Here is a 19,458-nt window from a genome sequence, read left to right as displayed (position 1 = left end):
TCCTGTTGCACGACGGTGCACACGGGACGGCACCGCTTATACTAGCGCCGGGCATGAGAGCGGCTCCGTTTCGCCGGCCAGAGCTGCTCTCGCTCCGCAAGGCACTTCAGTTCCAAGCCGGAGCAGAATGCTCACGCAGTGGCGGACTCACATTACAGCTACTTCCCCTGCATTAATATAACAAGAGCCACGGTTGTTCTATTCATTCAGTCTGTCAGTACATAATAGTTTATAAGGATATTACATCAGTCCATTGTACAGTACAGACTTTGTAACACTTTTATTAATTTAATGAAATAAATTTCGCTCTACACACACATACACACACGCACTCACACACACAAATCATTAAGCTTATTTACACAATCTACATGCACAGCGCTTTAACAAATACATAATGGTATTAGTAATACAAACATGTGTAATAAAGGATTTCAATCGGAAACACAAGAAGAAAATTATTAATAAACATTATCTTACACTTTTCTTTTGCATGAATAAACTATTGTAACAAAATCTTACTTCTATCGATCTGAAATCAATAAATATTTTCTATTGAAACAAAACTTCATGAAACTCAATAACCAAAGTAACTATGCGTTTGTTTTCCGATACTTACGAAGTAGTTTCATTTGTAGAAGCCGTTCAATGTTTGGAACATATGAATTAGCCATGTTCAATCTCAAAATATAATTTAGGTTTTCGTTTGACATACAGCTTCTCAGGCGGGTGCATCTTCAAAGTTCGCCATCCTACTGCAGAGTCAACTACCGAAATGACAGCGAGTGACGTACAGTATGCAAGCGTCACACCGCTCGGGAGAATTGCTCTTCAAAGTAAACAGCGCTCATTTCTCAGAATCACATAATGTGCCCAGCCCTGGCTTATATTTTGCACATTTCAGCGAGTGCTGACGACCACTGCTCTATGGTATAAGTTACATGCACTGTCTAATCATTTTTCTTCATACTGTTTAATTTTATTATTTAGATTATATTGGATTAGTCTACTTAAACTAGATAAAGAAGAAAAAGATGATGGCGGTGATGATGTAGAATTGTACACATATTAGGTAGTAACTACTCAAGGACTGTTACGATCACAATCACGATAATGATCATCATAATCTATCAAATGTTTAATTCTATGTTCCGTTCCTTTATTTCTTTGGAGATTTTAACCAATACTAGACAGTCAGAAATAGTGGAACTCCAGTGTCATGGCTAAAGACATATACTTCCACCTCGTGCTAGGATTGGAATCTGTGTCGGCGAGTTTCTAGTTATAAACGCTACCCTTGAGTCACAGTCTTAATTTTACGTCAAATACAAGTTTACATATTAGTAGTGGTTGTGATTAGAAGCTTACAGTATGTTCAAAACCTCATTGCATAACTGAATTGCGTTAATACGAGTATATTTTTTCTGCACTCTTAATTACAGATTAATTTCAAACTATCGGGAAGTAATGCTATTGCTATAAATGTAAGCGTCTTTATCCTAATAATAAATATGGCATCATGTTTTCCCAAACATAATCTTATCTTCTAAGACAGAGTTCACAGACAGTACAGCACTGACCCAAACACAGAACATCGCATGTTATTATTAATTCATTAGTAAGTTAATTGTGGCGTTTTCCAATTCTCAGTCGAAAAATGCAAAATTGAGGATCCACGGATATTGATTTCTGGCTTTTGTACATATAGTAAGCATGTAAAACAACTGAAAATTAATGGCACTGACAATCAAATAGGCCACCGGCGTAGCTCAGTCAGTAGAGGCGCTTACCTTCTGATCCGGAGTTGCGGTCAGGCGTGGATTCGATTCCCGCTTGAATTGATTATGTGATTTTTTTTCTTTCGAGGTTTTCTGCAACCGTAATGTGAATGTCAGGTAATCTATGGCGAATCCTCGGCCTCATCTCGCGAAATACCATCTCGCTATCACCAATTCCATCGAAGCTAAATGAGCTAGTAGTTGATACAGCGTCGTTAAATAACCGACTAAAAACTTCAAATATTGAAAAATATTTGTTACTATTTATGATGCTATGAATATGTCAAGATATACGACGTTTCGAAGGTTGGTTTTAACTTTTCCCTACTGACAAGTTAAGAGCCGTTATAGGCCTAAATGAAGACCTATATTCAAATTGACAATACGAGTACAACTAGTAGCTTCCTCCTCGACGCCGAAAGTAAACTCTATTTTCGAACCCGTATTGTTACATATTTACAGCTATGAAAATAATCCGAAGAGAACATCTTCCAGTGGTAACTAACCAGAGTTTTCTCCCTTCAAAATTGCACATCTCTAAGTTTACGTAAACGTCTGCTAAATTATGCATTTTTTGGTTGGTTATTTAACGACGCTGTATCAACTACTAGGTTATTTAGCGTCGATGGGATTGGTGATAGCGAGATGGTATTTGTCGAGATGAGGCCGAGGATTCGCCATAGATTACCTGGCATTCACTTTACGGTTGGAGAAAACCTCGGAAAAAGCCCAACCAGGTAATCAGCCCAAGCGGTGATCGAACCCGCGCCCGAGTGCAACTTCAGACCGGCAGGCAAGCGCCTTAACCGACTGAGCCACGCCGGTGGCTAAATTATGGATTATCGTCATATTATTACTGTTAGTAAAAATGTCTCATTACAAGATTATTTTTTGAAATTTATCTTGTTGAACCACTGACATACCACATATTACAGAGTTCAAGTTTCAGACTAACATTTTCCTTATTGTGTGTGATGTCCTCCATATTACTGTATTTGTATTTTCCTTGTATTGCTTTCAAATAGTTATTTAGTCATTTCCTTACAATTCCTAATGTCACAACACTTAGAGAAAATAGGAGTATTTCATGCTACATAATCACTGATTTCCGAAGCTTAAAATTATGCATATTAATTTCTTCTGCTTCTATTTTGGACACATTCTGATATAAGTATTCAATGTATGAATCGCATCTGAAGGTATGTTCAAATAATGATATATATGATGTATATGTCAAATAATGATTTAAGAGCAGACGTGAAACATGATCTTGCATCATTAGGGTTTTTAAAATCGGCTTATAAACTTCTGTTCAATTGAAATTATTCTTTCGTAAACAAATGAGATTGCAATGAAGAATATTCATAACATGCACAAATTACTTTTGTCCAGCACGAATCGCGAAAGTGATCATTGTACATCGTCCCTGGATCACAAAGGTACTATATATCTCGATTCAGAGGTTATTTGATCTGCCACAATACTGTAACTGTTCAGCATTGCATAATTATTATGTTAATTGCAAATGTAAATGGCAATGACCGCAACTGAAAACAGTAATCAACTGATAAATGCTTAATTACTTCATGGGGATCACTGAGGTCGCTCTGTATGAATTTCAGAACATGGACTTCTTTACAGGCGAGCTTCGAGAACCAATAAGCTTATATATATAATTTCATATACGGTACTGTATTTATCTTGAGAGCGATGTCAGCAAGAATTTCTTACTACTATTATTATTTCAGTTGTCATAATTAGTAACACACTAGTAATATTCATTCGTCGGTTCGCATATTAATAAACCATTCATCATTGATACTGTTTCCTGTACAGTGACAAGTGAAGGTTTTTTCTTTTGACAGAAACAAAGCAAATTTATATCAGGAGTAAAACTGTATTAAATAAGAAAATTCTTTAAATTATTTATGAAGGAGAGATATGACGGTAAAGTTATTTCCTTTACAAGCCATGAGACGCATGGGGATCATGATTTCGGCACTAGAATGAGACAGCATGGTCGGTATCACGTTCCGACTGCCTTTTTAACCTCGTAAAAGACTCTTTCACTTCACTTCCGGGTTAACGACAGTTCTGCCTCCTTAAAAAGGTTACTGTGTGCTAATGCAATATTTTAAAAAAATCCTGGTTAATAACGTAGTACTTGATAACAATGAAAGTACTTCGATAATTAAAACTTTTTTGTTGCGGATCTAATAAATTGAAAAAAAAAATCTAATGTAGTACGCCTAATTGCAAATCTAATACAGTAATGTTCAACATCCGCACTTCACGGAAACGGATGCTGAACTGGTAAGCTACCCTATACTCAATTTGATAGGAGGCTACGTGGACTCCGAGGTCTTCTGAAAGTTTTAGTAATGAGAAAATCCCGCTACCAAAGAAAAGATACGCTAATGAAAATAACAACCTTTGTAAAGATTTGTTTTAAATTATAAATCCTATGTTTATTTGCATTTTAGTACAGAATCATTTCGACTTGGCATTGCAAGACAACTATTGATGCATGAAAGTAGGGTATAAACTATTAGAAATGTGTTAGAAACGTGATTAATACAAATAATTGACAACGGCAGAAATGATATACCTATATAAGAATTGCTGATCATTCATTCACTTCTGTACAAAACTTTGATGTTTTAAAATATGTATCGTAATTAAAAATGCAACCAATTTAAATTTACTCAAAATTACAGACTAAATTGAAAACACATTCAGAGGATGGAGAACAGCAGGATTCCAACTTTTAACATACAGTATTATGTGCAAGTCCGCCGAGTTAGCTCTGTGGTAGCGTGTCTGCCTTCAGACTAGCCAGCGTGTAAAATTTCAAAGATTTTCGTATTAAATTTCTACCTCGGGACTAGGAGAGGTGGCAGCGCAACTTCTAATCACTGATTGTGTACCAATATGCCTGGATTAAATCCCAAATCTCTCTGCAGTGCATATGAAAAGAAGGCATATGTTACTGTTACTAGTGATTTGTTCGTTGGACGGGGACGTTAAGCCTGGCGGTCCCTTTGGTGCTATTCGACAGGAGTAGATTACGTGTTGGCACCGGGTTTCCTCTTCTCCCTTCCTCATCTTCATCATGATTCATTCCATACACTACACTTACGTTCATTCTAGTAGCCTACAGTCTAGATCAGTGGTCGTCAGCACTCGCTGAAATGGGTAAAGGGTAAGCGAAGCTGTCCCGTGTGCCCCGTCGTGCAGCAGGAAGAGATAGAGAGCATAGCCGCTAGGAGCTGCGAGTGCACCATAGTGCAGTGTGTTCTCCGCGGGTAAGAGACGCTAGCCCCAGGGTGCTCTGTGTTGCTGCTCTAAATGTTCAATTCTAGCCCATGCAGCAAAAGTTTGTACCTGTCTGGGAATATCGCAGTAGATTTTAATATTGTTGTTGTGCTCTATGTCCTTCACTGGATGAAAATGTTACGGGATATTATGTCTTAGCCCATTAGTACGCCAAATATAAGATATACAATTTTCAATGTCCATTAATATTAATTTCAATTAAAGTAGCTAGTGAGTGAGTGAGTGAGTAGTTCGATCAGAATAACAAATGAAAAGACGCAATTTTTCTTGTTTACACGAACAAACGTAAGCACTTAAATTTTGTCCGATCTTTTGGTTTATGACTGGTTAAGTTAAAGATAGGTCTACTGTATTAAATTATAGCTAAATTATTGTAGTGCATTTGTCTTATTTAACTTCTTTAATGTGTTCGTTTTATCATTATTATTATTATTATTATTATTATTATTATTATTATTATTATTATTATTAGCAGTAGCAGTAGCAGTAGCGGTAGCGGTAGCGGTAGCGGTAGCGGTAGCGGTAACTGTCAATCACTTCAATGTGACATTAATTCAGTCGCTAAATGGTCGGAAGACAATGGTATGAAAATTAACGTATCCAAAACTAATGTAATAACCTTTTCTAGAAAAACTTCTTCACTGAAATTTAATTATTATCTAAATAATGTACTAATTAACAGAACGGATTGCGTAAAAGATTTGGGAATATTCTTTGACAGTAAATTGTATTTTCATAGTCACGTTGATTATATTTACAATCACGCAATCAGAATGCTAGGAATAATACGGTCAATAACTTATTCTTTTTCCACGCCCGATTCTCTTTTAATGCTATACTATACATTGGTGCGATCGAAACTAGAATATGCATCTGTAGTTTGGAACTCGATTACAACTACGGACTCGGCTAAATTATAAAATATACAAAGAAAATGTATATCCTTATGTTCATTCAGATTTCTGCCCATTAATTCCGGGTATAGTTATGAGAGAAAATGTGAATATTTTAATTGTCAAAATCTATATGCTAGACGCCATGAGCTAGATTATCTGTTCTTTTGTAAAGTCCTCAAAGGTGATATATCCTGTGACTCTTTCTTAAACAATATTACCTTACGTATTCCAACAAAAGATATGAGAGCCCACAAACTTTTCTATATTAGAAATTCGAAATTTCTTTCACCAGTCTCCAGATGCATTAAAAATGCCAACATGCATGGCTGCGAATTCGATCCCTTCAATGTATAGACTTTGTTTGCTCTTGACAACGATTTATCATTTATGTATTCTTTTAGGCATTATACTCAATTAAAATTGTCTCATAGTATTCTTAGTTATCCATTCATCGTCATTATTGTAATTGTAATTATATTTATGTGTAATAATTATTTTTGTTTTATGTTTTTGTTATATTTGTGCTGAACTGTAATTGGCCACTGGCTGTTGTACAGCACATTAAATAAATAAATAAATAAAAATAAATAAATAAAATTATTATTATTATCATCATCATCATCATCATCACAGTTTTAATAACAAAATTCGTCAAATAAGGGACCGTAAATTTTCTAATTTATCGTATCTAGTTTTCATTTTCTCATTATACCATTAAGTTGTAAGAAGCTTAAAGCACAAAGCGGTATTGATAAATTATTAGCCTAGCGTGCAAAAAATTACTGTATCTCAAAACAAATTTTTATTTATTTAGCATAATCACCCTCCCGAATTTTTTAACGTGGTTACTCAACGGCAGCTATCCTTTTATGGAATTTTCTTTCAATTAAGAACATGGTAAAGAAGAATTAAATTATTACGAAACGCGTAAAAAGTAAAGTGAATATATAATTTTCATATTAGCCTACCGTTTGCAGAATTCAAGAGCTGTAGATGTGGCAAGCAGTAATACGAAAATTATATTTGCCTCTGTAAATGTAGGATGCTTTAAAGTCAACTTATCTCTGAAGTAAGATATTGTTCACCAAATCTGCTGTTAAATTCTCCAGATAAAAAAATGGACTTGATTGATGCCCAAGTTTTTCACGAATCACACCACGCTGATACCAAGTGACCTCATAGAATGCTATTTAGTTTGTAGTGTAGGTCAAGTGTCAAATTAAAAATTTGTAGTGCGTATACTTAGTGATTGGTTATCATTCCATATTATTACTTCACGATCCTATCTCGTAGAGACCGCAATCTAATTACTTAAAAATTAAAGAGTTTCGCTTTAAAAAATAATAATCCTTCAGTTGTGAAGATAGTAGTGATCTGTTAGCATGTCAGTTTCAGTATTTGCTAATCTCGTGTGTTTTCCGTTCCTGTTTGCTGTACGATATCATTCCTAGTCCTTGGTAAGTAGTATGACTCCAAAATATTTCGGGTTAACACTTCACGTCTGAATTTTTCGTATATATAAACTGTAGTAATTATAAAAAGATATAAAATGTGAATTAGTCTCACTTTTTTTTATTAATATATGATAATGTTATTTTGAGACGCATCATACATTGAATTTGCATCAGTATTCATCCTATCGTTATAGCCTATATAATTTTAAAATGAAACTTTCCTTACATAAATCTCTCATTTTTATTATAGTGGCACTGTAAGTGGTAATTTTGCTGTGTCGAATGTCTCAGTAGGTACAGCCTATTAAAAATAATTTATGTTCAAACGCACTGTCCAATAATTTCGGAGAAAATAACTGAAAAATAATTTTTAAGAGTAGGTAGATTTGAGAATAGAGACTAAAATAAATAAATAATATAAATTATTAAGAAAGGGAATATGCAATATTTAAAAGGAAAGCGAGAAATGGAAGGGAGACAGTCTAGGTATGAGAGAGAATAGAATAGGATAGATAGGGAAGAATAGATAGCAATTCACTTAAAACAGATGAATAGGAAGTAATCAGGAAATACTTGGCAAATGAATACATTAATAGAAAAGGGTGGTATGTATTAAAGGGATGGAGGATCGAAAAGCAGAAATGTGATGGTCCACCATAACTATGAATTGTAAAGTTGGCTGACAAATAAATACATCATATCATAAAAAATGCACTGTCCATCAACGATTCGACATGAAGATGAGACAAATCAATCGTACCGCATAACATGCTCACTACTGCTTATTCGTTACCTAACGTAATTCATCAACACGCAATCACTGACTTCGACTTTTCCTCAATACGTACATTTATCAATGTCTAATAGGTTATCCGTTATGGTATAAGTGGCGGTCACGAAACTGCTTGAAAAATCGAGGTCAGGAAGTTCGAACAGTATACCTTGTCTTAGGTAAGTTAGAGAGACTATATCACGGAAGAATCTGTCGTTTTCGTCATCATGATGGGAAAATCCCTCTCCCAAAATGGAAGAGGTTCATATACTTGTTGCCACATCAGCATAATAATAATAATAATAATAATAATAATAATAATAATAATAATAATAATAATAATAATATGATGGTGGTGGTGATGATGATGATGATGATGATGGTGGTGGTGGTGGTGGTGATGATGATGATGATGATGATGATGATGATGATGATGATGATCCCGTTGCAAAAAACATAGCAAATAACACATTTATGAAATATGCTTCAAATTTCGTTTTAATGACTTTGTAGTAACTGCAAAACTTATTGAATGTTTTCAACATGGAAATGATTAATGGTTTATATACATTTTATTTTACAATTCGGAAATATAAACACAAAACCTGTATTTTATTACATATGCTGTTGGGGTATAGGCTACAGACCTGATTTAATAAGTATATTTCTACAACACAACACTAGATTATAAAATAAAAACATTAAACAAAAATAATGGTTCATCTTCCTTTCTTTGGTTTGCATTAAATATATGAACTAATTTATTTAAAAAAATGACGTTTTAAAAATTAATAGGCCTGTACCTGAAGTCAGCCGTTAGGCCTATCAAATTATTGTGGACTATAATAATAATAATAATAATAATTATTATTATTATTATTATTATTATTATTATTATTTTAACATGAATTTTCCTTAAGTAATGGTTTTCCTTCATTCTAACTTAATTTTAGTTCTCCATAAATCTCTGTCTACCGTATTTTCCTCTGCAAGCCCATGATTGTGCATTCTTCTCTTTACTCCGTCAATCCATTTTTCTTTTGGTCTTCCTTTTCGTCTTTTGCCTTCTGGATGCCAATTTAAAATTTTCTTTGGTATTCTCTCTTCCGACATTCTTATATCATGTCCATACCATTTCATTCTTCTCTCTTCAATTACCTTCAAAACATTATTTTTAACTTCTAACATTTCCCGAATTCATTTCTTGACTTTCTTAACTTCTTTGTCTTCTATAATTAAATGTTCCTCTGTGCATGAAGTTAGACATTCTGTTTTGCACCTTCAACATCCTGTGTAATGAGTGATCATCGGCAAACAGCAAATTATGAAGGAAATCCTTTTGATCAATAGGTATTCCTATGGCGTGACACTGACATGACCAGTTTCTTAAACATACATCTTTAAAAATTTTGAAAAGTAGTGGTGATACACATCCTTGAAGAAGTCTTTTGAAAGTATAGAATTCCTTAGGTAAAAATGGACCCATTTTGACTTGACATATAATAATAATAATAATAATAATAATAATAATAATAATAATAATAATAATAGTAATAATAATAATATAACTAAATAATAGATTGTTCTACTGTGTCATTTACACACTTAATATACCGGTAGTTGTTCAAAATTAAGCTGGAAGAAACAGAAAAATTTTATGAATTATTACTAGACATCGGATTTTTAGGCACTAAAAATTGCAGTTTTAGGCGCCTAAAATAAGCTAAAAATTTGTAAAATTAGGCTCTATTTTAATGAAAATAGGCATTTTAGGCACATCAAGGTATCATACTTATTTCTTTCACTGAAATTTTTAGTTATACACTAAAATACGCACAAAAAAGTATGTTTAAACATTAAAAAAGAATACTATATTATATTTATAAACAGAGCTGCACAAATTTAATATATTGAAACTAATGAAATAATGATTATTGATATCAAGATTACTCATTTTAAGTTATTGAAATTCAGTTCCATGCTCAGACTTTATTATAATTATCTGCACAGTACACCACCAGAATTTTTTCTAAATTCTCCACAGTTAACCTTTGCCTTTTGTCACTGAGAATCATTTTGAAAGCAGAAAAACTTCTTTCAACTGAAACTGATGTGAGAGGCGCAAATTTTAAATTAGGTACAATAGAAACATCAATACTTACTGGAACATTTACACTTTCCCCCGATATCATTATTGATACTTTTTCCAACAATGAAAATCCTACATTCTTATTTAATACGTTGTCCCACTTATTTTTAACTTTTTTCCCAGTTTCGCCCAAAGCAGAATGTATGTTCACTTGAGCTTCCTTTACTATTGCTATTTGGCTACAAAGAGATTGTTTTTCACGTTCTAACTGTTCAATGCTTGCAGGTATGAAAGAAAAGTTTGATGTTATGTAGGCAATATCGTTTTTCACTCGTGAGTTATTCAGAGAATCTTTCACTGCTTTCACACACGCTGCACTATCAGTTTCAGGTAATTTATCAATAACTGTGACCACTTCTTTAAAATACTTAGAATAATACATCACTGACTGAATCCAGGTTCCCCATCGTGTAACAACCGGCTGAGGTGGGAGTGGGATATCTGGAAAGTTCTCTCTGAATATTGAAATCCTGGATGGGGCTTTACAAAAACATTTTTTTGTGTTAGAAATAAACGAATTGACAAGAGGAAATTCATTCCGAATTGTTTCAGAAACCCTGTGAAGACCATGTGCTAGACAGGTTACATGCGTGAGGTTAGGATAAAATGTTTTAAGAAGTGGAGCTGCAGCAACCATGTATGAGGCAGCATCAGTACAAAACAACAGAACTTTAGAATCGTCTATATTACCTGAGTATAAAGACTGTAGGCCTTTATTTACAAAATAAGCAATGGCTTGGCTATTCACTTTCGAAAGTTCCTTAACACATACGAGGTGTGGAATCGAAGGTCCATCAGGACTAACTTTTCCTACTACCATATTTGCTATATACCTATTCATAGGATCTGAGGTTTCATCCACAGAGACCCATATGTAAGAATCACCTATATCCTCCCGAATGGAAGCTAAAGTTTCATTGTATATTCTGTCTAAGTAATTTTTTCTTAGGGTCGACTCAGATGGGATATTTTGTTTGCAGTATTTTTGTAAAAACTGTCTTAAAACTGGATTTTCAATTGCATTCCAGGGAATGTTAGCAGCAACAAACGCTCTGGTTAAATCAGCATAGAAATTGCTGCTGAGATTGGATGAAGTAGGCTGTGTTAGTAAAGTTTGTTGCAGTTGATTTTTCTGCTGAGCTTTAGCCTTATGAGCCGCTCCTTGCACATGCTGCTTTAGGTGGCACTTCTTTTCTTGCGAAATCTAAAAATGTAAAGTAAACTGAATTAAAATAAAATCCTAATTGTTGTATTGCCGTATTTCTATCACAAAGTTAGTGGGTTCGAACAATCAAAATTTTAATGACCTGCAAATACTTTAACTATCGGAATTTAAAAGGTTAAAGTGTAGTGGTCTTAAAAAGAATTATACCTCAGGATAGCTCAGTCAATGTATAAATATTATAGGCCTACTCATTAAAATTAATAGAATTTATATATTTCAACTATTGTTACATACCTGTTTGCTACAAATCTTGCAGAATATTATTTTTCCATCATAAGTGAATTCTGAATATTCTGTTAGCCATTGCCGGATCAATGTAGATTTTGCACTTATATTTTTCAGCATTATCGTGTTAAACTTCACAGGAAAACGTCCTACCGCTCAAAACTTCTCAACACAAATAAGGTGAGGGAAAGAGCAACTGTTAACGAGCATTCAAATGAACTGTTGTTATTGAGATTCAATTGGACAAAAATACAAAGTTCCACTTATTGTTGCATTTCCTGGTAGTGTTAACACTAGGAGGGCCATTCTTTTAAATATTTTGTAACGGTTTACCCTACTAATTCGCAGTTTTACGACTTTTCATAAATATTTCAAAAACACTCTTTCTCCAAACATTGTGATTTTATGACACTCTGAAGGGCAGTACAGCTAATCGGTTTCAGACCGAAAACAGTCATTTTTATAGTATAGTATATCTCTGAATCGGTAGCAGCACATGTTGTGATTGTTGCCTGCTTCAAAACTAAGGTTGGTTCTTTGTCCGCATTTATGCCTCCAAACATGTTAAATTCGGTGAAATCTATTGCGAGTGTCGTGAGATTCAAAACATTTTGTTTCCTTTATCAATGGTTTCATGGCCGGTGTGAAGCAAACTTTCCACTTTTTAAATGCCTTAAATTTCGCAGTGAATGCATGTATAAATTATAAAAAGTAAGAGTAAAATGCGAAACTTTACAGTGACTTAGGCATTTTTAGGCGAATATTAACAAATTAGGCTCTAATAACCGTTTTAGGGCATTTTAGGGCACTATAAAACTCTTTGAATACCTTTCAATTTCCATGAAACACAAATATTAATAATTATTTTTACTTTTCTCCTAAAGAAACAAAATAGGCATTTGCCCTAGAATCCGATGTCTGATTATTACCTAGGTACATTAAATTGTTGTCCATCTTACACCCTCTTCTTCTAACAACACACTGTTAATTTTAAACTAAATTCTGCCAATTGAATTAGAAGCACATCCTTCAGATCATTTACAGGAATCTCATTGTTTTTATATACTTTTAAAAGCTAGGTTGTTACAAATCACAATACTATGAATACATACTACACTTATGTCACTATCAATTTACTGTTTCACTGACATCACAGCTTAATTTGTACAACCACACACAATTATCATTTCGTTTAAAGAGCCATTTGCAAGGACAATTTGCAGGGAACTCTTCCACAAAGCTATTAAAATCACTTATTAGTTATTATATCTACTGTATTTTCTTTTTTCTTACTTAATTGTTCTGTGACTTCTCTTCTAGAATTTGGCTTATGTATTTAATTGAGTTTCGCTGTGCTCAGTTGGGAGAGGGGGATGGGCTAAATTCTGGAATTTACGATGCACTGCATCGTTCGAAAGGAGTAATTTCGTAAGTATGCCATCAGGTTGTCTGGAGCTATCATAAAGAATCACGCATTTTCCGTAAAAAGTGGTTAATGCACACAGCTGATGAGGTAGGAGCCCAATATTTTTGAGGTACTGCACGAATCCATACTTGTCTTCTATTTTCATATTTGGGAAATGAAAACGTTGTTAGATGCTTGTCTGATTTTAATGTATTATCGTAGTTAGATTTGCATTCGGAAACACAGCATCGTCTAGGATCTAAAATCGAAATAATTAAAGTTTAACGGATTCCCGGACATTTTTCCGAATCCGCATTCCCGAATACAAAATTCCCGACAGACATTTTCTCGATTTCTTTTATTTCCATTTCCCCGAATACAAAATTTCCGAAACCACATTCCCGATTTATTTGATCCGTTTCCTTTGATTTTCATTTTCCCAATAATACAGTAGTGTAAATTACCACACAAATGTATTTAATATAATAATATGATATAATTAATTACACCTTCTCTTTATAAAGTAAAGTAATGTCCACGTGTCCTCAGGTAATCGAGATGTCTGTTATCGGCTGTATAGGATATCCTGCACGATAATTCGTATTCATGTTTAAACTTATAGGGTGGTATTCATAGACATTTCGCTAGCCCGCGCTAAGAGCGTGCTAAATTAGCCCCGGCTATCGATTGGTTACTTGTGCAGGATTCATATCATATAATATCGCTAACACTGGTTTATGAATACGAAAAACGTTAGTTAGTTCGCTGATCATTCACCGGAAGCCCGCGCTAAGAATGTCTATGAATACGGCCCCTTAGCCACTTTCTCTGCGGCTGGGCCAGTACTTTCAGTACTTGCAGATTATTAGGCGGTCCAAAAGTAATCGCCCGCGCAGAACATTCTTTGAAACCTACTTTTGCGCAATTCCAGTATATTTTTCCTCCAGTCGCACTCTTGCTCTTCAAATACACGTAACTTTCAGCAAAAGCTTTTTAACTCCTCGCGCTGAAGTTATAATTGTAGCTTCATCTGTCATGTTTCTCATAACATAAATTTAACAAATTTGTTTGCCTAAATTTAATGTAGTTTTTGTAATTTTTTTGTTTCCTGGCAACATATAGTGATCGTCAGTTCATGTCTTTTACTGTTCGGAAATTTCTCGCATAATATATTCGGGAAACTGAATACTACCGGTAAATGAAATTCGGGACCGTACTTTCAGAAAGTTAGATTCGGAAAAGTAACACTCAGGAAACGGTAGCTTCGGGAATGCGGATTCGGGAAAATGGGTGGGAACGAGTCAACATTTTTAGGTTAGGTAAGTTAAATATAAAAAACCGATTATAGTAATTCTTACCTTTATATTTTCCCCGTAGTACAGGAATAAAGACAGAAGAAGCTGTTAAAACAATACCCACCCTTAAAAAACTGAATGTTGATTTAAATTAGAGTCTGACTGCGATTTTCGATCGTTCTCCCCCACTTGAATTTAAACTTCAGCTCGGAGTCGGACTTGGTCCAAGTAGCTAATTCTAACAACAGCACAACTTATTTAAGATTACTGTGATTAGGTAAAACCTCAATGAGAGGTACCGTATTCCTTTATTATTATACATTTATATAATATAAACTTACAGCATTTTTTAATCACGACCACATACCTCTCTTACATGCACGATATTCATTTTTAAACACTGCGCTCGCGAACATCTACTACTTCGCCGAGCCATAGGATTAGAACAGGAAGAGAGTATAGGCAAAGACAAAATCAAAGAGGAGATGTTGGCAGGGTCACCAATTATATTATTTACCTTCAAATGAGATATACAATTTTAAATTTCTTGCAGTATAGTAAATCGTAAAAATAAATGTTAGCTGTCGTGTTTAATCACGGCCGACTTGATGTCCCTTCGCTTTTTTGTATACGGCCTTGACAATAGTAATGTTTTCTTGAAATTGGATAATTTCTCAATTCCACCACGAGGCGCTGTCTGCCAAGCTCTGGTGTCCACAGAAGAAATACTCAATATGAATTAAAATAAATGATTAAAGAGTAATAATAACACTTATAAATAATAAATAAGAAAATAATAAGTGTTATTATGTTTAGTTCTGTTAATTATGATAAAAGCGTGAGTTCAAAAGCAGGGAAGATAACACATAGTAACCTTTTCAGTTTAAGTAATATGATAACAGAGGTGTAATTTTGTAGTTCATTCGCTGAGTAGCACCCCTAGCCTAAACTGCGATGTTTCTAAATAATCACTTAGGGTAAATATTTACCATAACTTGTACTAAGTTTTATAATTTCACTCACTGCACTGGTACATTCCACTTGATATTGCAGATTCAAGAATCATAGTTTCAAGATTTTGCGACTCAGTGGATTATAAGCCACATCCTTCGAAGGAACAAGCTTTTCAGTTAAAGCTGCTGCAATGTTATCTAGAAGTGGCCTAACAAATTTCACAGTAATGATATTAGCAAGTCGTTTTTGGCCGTCTTCGTCACAAATTGGGCATTGCAAGAGAGGGCATCTACACAGTAACGGCTCAATTTCCGAACACAAATTTTCTAATATATTCTTGTTTGGTATGAATGGTACTGCCCGTTCAACAAAACGATGAATGACTGATAACACTGAAACAAAGGTAGGTTTCGGATATCGCAGAGCTCCTAAATCTTGATTTGCAATAAGACTCATCAATGGAGAGCTATTAGTGTTTTCAGCTATACAATCTAAGCACCCTATGCAGGAGATCCTTTCTTCCACTATTCGTACTATATAACCACCAATGTATGTCAAACTTGCTGTTTTCATTGTTGGTAATGGTATGTCTGTAAAAAAAAATTCATTACTGGTTTACAAAAAATTGCAGTAATAAATAATAAAAACCACAGAAAATTTTAATGAAACACTGTAACAGTTACTAGTAAATCAAATGACTAATTGTCATTGAATATGCCTATAGCTTACCTGATTGGTTTAGTAGCTGTTGCAGGATATTTAAAACTGACTCAGGAATACTATATGGTGCAGCAGCGGTATCTGGCATATCTACTTCTTGAATAGGTCGTCCATCTGTGATGTCAGATGCATGATTCTCTACACTGCTAAAGTTTGACATGCACAAAATACCCGTTTTCAATATCTTTTGTAAACTGAAGTTCACTGCCCTTGCATCCAACATGTCATTTGATCCGGACATACGGCGCAATGTACTGAAGAGCGACTCAACAGGATCACTTGAAAATGCTCTAGTAAGAACATAATGGTACCCATTTTCTAAAAGATATTTAATGCAGAGAACAGTTGATTTTGTTGTCAACGTGATAGCTTCATATGTCTCATTAGTTAGGAAATCTTTTTGACGTTTGCTACTTGCACACTTCGTTGTATGGAGATAAGAAAGGAAATAATTTTCTAGCCAGTCTAGACGATAATCATCCAAAGAGAAGAACTGTTGCTTATCATGATTTCTACTTTCCACATGATAATGGGTACTGCTAATATCATGCATTGTGAACCACTTGTTGATATTTTCCATAAAAGTCAATGTCGCATCAGAATCTTTGAATTTGTGGGCTTCAGGGTGTGAGCTTGCATTTACTTTCAATGTTCTGATAGCAGCAATTACACATGGAGAAAATATTTCTTTTGTCCTTCGAACGTTCATTTTTTCAAATGCAGTAGGCTCAACGTGTTTTTTCGTGAGATATCTGACAGGTTTCACTGTATCATCTTTTTGGAGTTTGTGTAACAATTTCATATATTTCCCTGAGATTGTTCCAGTACCGGTACCATCAGACATTTCACGTTCCAGGAATTGGGTTCTGATGTTTTTAAATATGTGGCACTGGTCAAAACTTAGAAATAACTTTCTGTTTCCATCACAAGGGTGTGTGGTCACGGGTTTCAATGAACCAGCTGAAAGATGCTTCATCATTGTAGTATTGCTTTTATGGTTGTCAGAAACAATTCTAATAACTATAAAACCACATTTCTCGACTTCACTAATCACTTGCAATGTTAGTATATGTAACTCTTGCCCTGATAATTGTTTTGTGAAGAAAAATGCACATGGTATACGGTAGCTGGTTGAGAGCCCCCTTAAAACAAAACACAAGACTCGATTAGCCACTACTTCTTTCTTGGGAATATCAAGTATTTCATCCTCATTTCTTTGTGCTTTTGTTGTTTCCTTATAGCCAAAAAAAGTATCAAGCTTGCGATCGTATATTATCTTGGGGTTGATTGCAGCCTCATCTACAATAAGTGATGAAAACCGCTCAACTACAGTGAGGTTTTTTGCCTCTAAGACCAACCTGTCTTTAATCAAAGGAGTGACACCAGACGAGCAATCAGTAGGACCAGAATATCTCGTGAGTGTTCTCTTAGAAGACAGTTTACAAAAACCTCTTGATCGTATATGGGAATAACCTTTAGGAGATATGCATTGCAGTATTATGCATTCTCTGATTGTCTCACTATTCCACCTTGGTATTCTCTTTCGATGATTAAGCAGCTGATCTAGGATAGATTTTGCATGAATACTGCCTTCATCTGCCTCTTTCTTTACATTTTCCAGTCCTTATGTAACGGATCTCTTTCAATTAGTTGGAGTTTTTCGGTTGTTTTCGTTTTCTCATCTTGCTTCTCTTGTAACACCCGATTAAGTCGTGTAATTTTCACACGCAATCTGTTAATATTTCTTTTTAACTCGTCAATGTTGACAGCGTCTGTTTGCGTGGCTTTATGGTCATTTTCAACTGGCAAGAAGGAAATGTGACTAACTGATGTTGAGCCACTCGGGACATCTTGTTCAAATAGTGAAAAACCAATATTACTAAAAGATTTGCGTTTCTTTGGTGGAGGGAGATCAGTTTTAGTAATCGTTCGTCTTGGTCTTTTGATATTTGTCACTTTATACCTAGGATAATGATGGGATATTGTTGGCAAAGCATTTGGTTTTAATCGTCTAAATTTTCCATTATTAGAATAATCTTCTTCCTTGAAATGTAAACTACAAACGACTGAAGATGGGGAGTTGCTGTTTGGAACGAAGTCTTGGCGTGAAATCACTTTAACCCATTTTTCGCATCTTTCTCTATCACTCGGAAATTCGTGGAATTATATTGTTCCTCCACTCTTTTTTCTATTCGAAGTACACAATGGTACACAACAATTCGTCATTTTGAATCACATCACAATAAACTCACTTACCAGTAGAAAGAAGCACAATATTTTAGTATAATCGCACAAGAAACCATACACACATTCCTCAGCGAACCTTGGCAGCTAATGCCATCTGGCGGAAATTTCACATTTTCTCGATTACAGCTTTAACACAGGGATCAACATGAATTGTCAAGGCCGGTAAGGAAGAAGCAAAGCGAACATCAAGTCGGCCGTGGTTTAATATAGAGCTAGTTATATTAATGGTGCTTTAGGATAGAACCTTTTATTTTTGTCAACTCTAATTTTTAATCGTAAAACATAGCATGTTAATCATTGGGTATACCTAACGCGGAAAGAATTCATTTTCTGTACGGTATTTCGCAAAATGAAAATTGACATACATGTTTAATAGCCTACAAATTACCACTGGAACAGCTAACAATAAAAATGGCGACAGTACGATGATCATTTACACTCTAACCTAACCTAATATTAGGCACCTAACATAACCTATATTTTGGCTGACCATAAGTACCACGTAGAACGGGTTAGTACCGTTATTTTCCTATATCTTGGCCGTCCCATCATTTTAATGAAAATATCAGTTTTGTCCCGTTTTTTTGTAAAAAGAAAATGTTTTAAAATCAAAATGTGCTCAAATAATGGTCAATTGTAACCTAAAATCAGCATTGCTTTATCTGATGGATTGGTGTAGCCTACCTTTTTTTTTTAAGAATGAAATTCATAATTTTTGTAATGTAGTAGAGTTTATTCTCCCCTTGCCATAGGGTTACCATGAGACAAAATTCTATATGAGGACATGGAATCTAAAATAAGAGAACATTGCTTAAAAAAGGAGGACTTTTTAAAAATTGGTAGGAACAAAATTAAAGATAAAAACAATGGCTCACCTTAGTCAGTTTTCTCACTAGTTGCTGGATCAGTATGACATCTGTACAGTACCATTATTTAGCCCTGACAGTCGCCGGAGATGGTGTTTGGGTTAGTCACTCACTTGCCTTTGGAGCGATCAGATGT

General features: G+C 34.6%; 1 protein-coding gene across 5 annotated transcripts in view; it reads left to right on the top strand.

Moving 5' to 3' along the window:
• LOC138715285 (sphingomyelin phosphodiesterase-like) overlaps window positions 1–19,458 on the top strand; it is a 375,698-nt gene that overhangs the window by 324,138 nt on the left and 32,102 nt on the right. The window contains exon 1 of one of the 5 annotated variants that reach the window (XM_069848042.1): window positions 7,332–7,467. The exons of the other annotated variants lie outside the window; for them this stretch is intronic. The gene's annotated coding sequence lies outside the window, so the exon portion shown is untranslated. Of the gene's footprint in view, window positions 1–7,331; window positions 7,468–19,458 lie in introns of those variants that run through there. 5 annotated transcript variants of the gene reach the window in all.

The sequence above is a fragment of the Periplaneta americana genome, chromosome 15, assembly GCF_040183065.1.
Source record: "Periplaneta americana isolate PAMFEO1 chromosome 15, P.americana_PAMFEO1_priV1, whole genome shotgun sequence".
NCBI classification, from domain to species: Eukaryota; Metazoa; Arthropoda; class Insecta; order Blattodea; family Blattidae; genus Periplaneta; species Periplaneta americana.
The sequence above is the reverse complement of the archived record's forward strand: the minus strand, read 5'-3'. Positions and strand labels throughout refer to the sequence as shown.